Consider the following 5,902-nt stretch of genomic DNA (forward strand, 5'->3'; position numbering starts at 1 on the left):
TCCACAGAAAAAAGATGAGACTTTCTGCGCCCATGAAGATGTATAGCTTCAGAACCCCCATAAAGGGCTGCTATGAATCAAAACCGACTCCAAGGAAAATACAGCTACAGTAATCAAAACAGCCTGGTGCTGATATAACAACAAACACATGTTGCTGTTGTTGTTATTGTTAAGAGCCGTCGAGTCAGTTGCAACTCATTTTGACCCTGTATAGCATTTCCGAGGCTGTGAATCTTTTCAGGAACAGAAAATCTCCAATGAAATAGGACTGACAGAGTCTAGAAATAATCCCACACATCTATGGTCAGCTGATTTCTGACAAGGATTCTAAGTCCATCTGATAAGGAAAGAAGAGTCTTCTCAGTAAATGGTACTGGAAAATCAGACTTCCACATGCAGAGACAAGAACCAGAATCCACGCCTCACACCATACACAAAGACAGATTCAATGTGGAGTAAGGGCCTACGTTAGTGCAGACTAAAAGAATAAAATTCTTAGAAAAACAATGAAGGACAATGCCGTCAGGTCTAGCTTTCAACAACGGATTATCTAGAATCATAACAAAAATACAAATAGAAAAATAAGTAAATAAATGGGGTCTCATAAAAGGAGTGGTGTGGTGCTGTGGGCTAATACGCTGGACTGCAAGGTCAGTGTGAACCACAAGGTAGATGGTTGAAGCTCACCAGCTGCTCCTCGGAAATCCTATACAGGGTCACTGTGAGTCAGAACTGATTCAACAGCATCTAACAACAACATAAAAGCTTTAGACTTATGCTCATCAAAATACTAAAAGCATGAAAAGACATGAGAACATCTTCAGAAATCATATATTTGACAAGAGTCTAATAAACAAAACATATATAAAACATTGACAACTTTAACAGCAAAAAGATAAGCAGCCTGTAAGTAGAGGACATTCAAATGGCCACCAAGCACATGAGAAGATGCTCAGCATCATTAGTCATCAAAGATGCAAGTCAAAACCACACTAGGATGACTACAACAAATAATAAAAACAAAAACAGAAAATCACAAGTTTTCATGAGAATGTGAGGGTCGTGCTGAGGTTAAAGCTGGTAACTGAACAGTCATCACTTTGCAGGTAGCAGCTGCTCCACGTGAGATTTTCCGTTTTACTTTGCCATACAGGGTCATTAGGAGTTTGAGTCGACTCATTGGCAGTGGATATGGGGGTTTTGGTATTCATTGTTAGTGGGAACGCAAAAGGGTGCAACCACGATGGAAAAGAATATGGCAAGTCCTCAAAAAGCTAAACATAGAACTATCATATGCCCCAGGATTCCATTCCCAGGTATAGACCCAGAAGACTTGAAAACAGAGACTTGTACACCAAATTCACTGCAGTACTATCTACAATCACCAAAGAGCCCTTAACAACTTAAATATCCATCAACAAAAGAATGCGCAAACAAAATGCGGTACACGTATGCAATGGAATACTACTCCTTCAGTAGGAGAAACAAAGTCTTGATTTATGATGCAATATGGATGGAACCTGAAGATATTAAATTAAACAAAATGAGCCAATCACAAAAGGACAAATATCGAATAACTTCACTGATATAAAAAGAAAAGGAGCCCTGGTAAGCTAGTGGACTATGAGTTGGGCTGCTAACCAAAAGGTCAGCAGTTCAAATCTACCAGCCGCTTCATGGGAGAAACATGAGGCTTTGTGTTCCCGTTAAGATTTACAGCCTCAGAAACCCTGTATAGGATCACTATGAGTCGGAACTGACTCTGCCACCACCCTGTAAACCAAACCACCACCACCATAGGAAAAGAGGGGGAAAGCAAATATGTAGAGACCAAAGTTCATTAGCGGTCACTAGGGGTGGGAGGGAGAGAGAAATGGAGGTTAAGAGTGATAGGAAAATTGTGTTGATTAAGAGTAGGGTTTCACAGTCAAGAGCTGTAATTGCTGTCAATTAAAAAGTTGATTTGGAAAACGTTGTGTGATGGATCTATTTACAGTGACCCAAAAATAAAGTAGCTGCTTATGTACAACCAAACGACTCATGGGATTTGACTTTTTGGTTTTGAAGTCTAGCATCATGGTTTCACGGGACACCCTAGTTAACTGGCTTAATAGCATTTCGTGATTCTGTTCTACCTCTCAGTTTGTTGCGTAGTGCCTATGAGTTTCAGAGCTTGCAGGTGGCCATCCAAGACAGACAATTAGCCTTATGCACCTGTACCAGAAGAGGAAGATATGGAATGTGTGACTAGCACCTCCTTGAACGACCTCCTTTGCTATGAGATCAGAAGAATTGGATGGTGCCCAACTATCATTACTGAACATTTTGATCTAAGTGTCCATAAACAAATCCTGATCAAAGGGGGGAAACGCAAAACAGAATTTCAAATTCTCATAGATTCTAGATTAATCCCTGAATGAACCTCTGGATAAACCCCTGAAACTATAGCCCTGAGACCATCTTTAAATCTTAAACTAAAAATAGACCCTGAAGTCCTCTTAAAACTAAACAATAGTTTAGCTTAACTAGTAGAAACATCTACCTTGAGCATTGTGCTCTTTTAAGACCTATCTGAATGGGATCAGGTTGACAACAGCAACTTGAAAGATTAGGGGCCAATTGAATTTCAAGTCAACAATAGCAGTTTGAAAGGCTAATGAGAGAGGAACAACTTGGAATAGAATGAGAATGGCGCACGACTTGACAAATGTAGTCAATACCAGTGAGTAGTTCATGAGGAACCATTAACTTGGTGCGTTTTGCTGTGTACACTCTCAATAACAACAAAATAAAATAAAATTTTAAATATATATTAGATTATTACATTATTTTTGTTAAATTTTGTTTCATTAAGCAACCTCTTTTACCAAAAAATATTTGTTGTGGTTTGGAAAAAACATTCAACTGTCCTTTGGACCTGGTTCCTTGTTGTTGTAAGTGTGTACCTGCAGCACCGGTCCTTGGTCACCGCAATGCTTCCGTATCCCTTCAGGCACCTCGTAGCTTTAAGTGATGGTTTTTATAAGATTCACGAGCAGCACATGTTGTTGTTGCTGTTTGGTGCTGTTGTGTCGATTCCAACACATAGTGACCTTATGTTGAACTGAAGGAAGCACTGTCGGTCCAGTTCTGTCCTCACAACTGTTACCCTTGAGCCCAATGCTGCTGCCACTGTGCCAATCCATCTCATTCGGGTGTTTCCTCTCTTCACTGACCCTCCACTTTACCTACCTTCTTCAAGGACTGATCCCTCCTGATAACTTGTTCAAAGCACGAGAGACGAAGTCTCATCATCCTGGCTTCTAAGGAGCATCTGGTCACACTTCTTCTAACACAGATTTGTTTGTTCTTCGATCAGTCTGTGGAAGCACTCAGTTATCTGAGGCTGCCTGTATGTAGAGATTAAAAACAGGATGGCTGGCTCTGGAGTTCTCGCTACAGCCCTTCCTCTCAATATTTAAAAGAAATGACCTCATTTTCCTTCTAGACCTTGTGGAGGAGAAGTCTGAGGCAGGTCTGATATTTTTTCTTTTATGGCTACTCTGTTTTCTCTGCCCTGATAATTTTAGGATTCTATCTTTATCCTTTGAAATGTCATGGGGCTAGATCAGGTATATACAAGGAGATCAGGATCTTTAATCCAGGAAACCAAAATTGTGTCTTTAATGACTGTTTTCTCGCTAGTAACAACACATGCCTATTGAATACATTTTTATTTATTCTAGAAGAAACTCCAAAAATTGCCCTAGTCACCCCTAACTTGATTTGTGTGAACTTGAGACTATTTTTTATTACTTGTCATTCTGTTTTAAATTTTTTGGTTCTATGCTCATTTTCTTGATCTCTTTAATGCCTCACACACTCACTTTTTAAATGTCTCCTTTCAGATATCTTCATTCTCCATACAAGCCACTCAATGGCATCTAACAACAACAACAAAAAGAAGAAGAAACAATATCTTGTATCTTTTAAGTGTTGGCTAAGTGTTCAAGGAGAGTCCTTGTGTGGCTCTGTGCAATAACACACTGGACTGCAAGGTTGGTTTGAGCCAGCAATTCGGAGGTTCAAGTTCTCCAGCTGCTCCTCTGAAATCCTACGCAGGATCACTATGAGTCAGAAGTGACTCGAGGCACTTAACAACGACAAGTGCTCAAGGCACCTTAGTGATGCTGTAGAGTAAGCACTGTACTGCTAACCACAAGGTCAGCAGTTCAAACTCACAAGCCGTGACTCAGGAGAAAGATGAGTCTTTCTGCTTCCATAGGTTCAGAAACCGTATACAGAGTCGCTATGTGGCAGTGTTTTGTTTTGTTGGTTGGTTTTTAAGTGCTAGTTACTGTTTGAAACCTCTTGGTGTATAAATTCATCTAGTCCACTCACAGCCATGGTGTGGAGTAGGTGGTATTGTCATCATCAGTATTCTGATGAGGGGCATTATATCCAGGTCTCGTAAGCCATACAGTTAGGGTCAAACCAGGAGCCCAAGTTTTTCACCATCTCTACATAACATCTTGGAGTCCTGGTGTAGCACTAGAGGTTAATGTGCTGGACTGCAAGGTCAGCTTGAACCGCAAGGTTGGCCCCTCCTTGAAAACCCTATACAGGGTCACTATGAGCTGGAACTGACTTGGAGGCATTTAACAACACATATCATCTTACTGCTGTGATTTTTTTTCTGTTTACCCTGCCGGCAAAAGTATAATATACCTACACACAGGGCAAGGTGTTCCCTGGCTCCACTCCCATCCTCTGTGCCAATCACTAAAGACTGCTCCTCAGGCCTTGGCCAGCATAGCTGCTTGATGCATGTGGCCTGTAGCTAACGTTCTAATCTTGGGCAGTTTTAATTTCATATTTTGTAGCAGTTTATGTTTTTGCAGCTTTCTGGCTACAGTGGGATCTCCTATTTCCACTGATCATCCTGGAAAGAGTTCATTACTGTAAACATTGGACTAGTCTGCATAGTTTATCTCATAAAGACGTGGCACAGAACACCACGAGTACGTCTTCTCTCCTTCTTCTTCCTTCTCCTCATGCTCCTATTTCCTCCTCTTCCTTCCTCTATTTCTTCCTCCTCCTTCTTCTGCTTCGTCTTCCTCTTTCTATTTCCTCCTACTACTTCCTCTTCCTTCTTCATTTTCCTCTTCCTTCTTTTACTTTCTCCTCTCCTTTCTCCTCCTTTCCTCCATCTTCCCTAAAAGGATGATCAGAAAAGATGACAAAGAGAAAGAAGGGAAGCCCCCAGTGTTTTTGCAATGAAAGCATTTTAGGAAGACCTCATTTGTGAGCCTACGAGCAGGCCCAGGGCAGCCTTCTTAATAAGCCCATGCTTGCTGTTCTCTCCATGCCCCCAGCTCTATGGTGGTCTCAGAGTCTGCATTCTACCCAATGTTGGCACGTCATGTGAAGCTCTGGTTACACCTTTCTTAGAGACACTCCTGTGGCAAGCTACCAAGCTGGGACTCATCCCCCCTCCTTCTACTTTCTCTATATGATTTCTTGGAATGCCTGCTTGATTGTACGTGTATCTCCTTTGTCCACTGGCAGCATGCACTTGGTATATCCCATTGTATGACAGGTGAGGGTGCAGAGAGAGGTGCCGCACCCCTTCCATGACTGTTCTGCTCTGGAAGGACTGACCAGGAAGAGTCACGGCCGCACTGGCAGCCTCGGAGAAACCCCCAGAGGAGGTGTGCTTTGAAGAAGGCCTCCCATAGAACAGTCCCTGTGTCTCAAAATTATCCAAAACTCAACCTTTTCCTCTTCAAATCCCCAGCTCAGAACCTTAGATGCTGAGTACATGCTCAAGGAATGTTTGCTAACATGATACATCACATGTCTGCAATGAGTGCTAATGTGGAAGGTTCCCAAGTGTCTGCCTCCAGCCTTACTTGGTCTCTCT

Source organism: Chrysochloris asiatica, unplaced genomic scaffold, assembly GCF_000296735.1.
Source record: "Chrysochloris asiatica unplaced genomic scaffold, ChrAsi1.0 scaffold00345, whole genome shotgun sequence".
NCBI lineage: Eukaryota > Metazoa > Chordata > Mammalia > Afrosoricida > Chrysochloridae > Chrysochloris > Chrysochloris asiatica.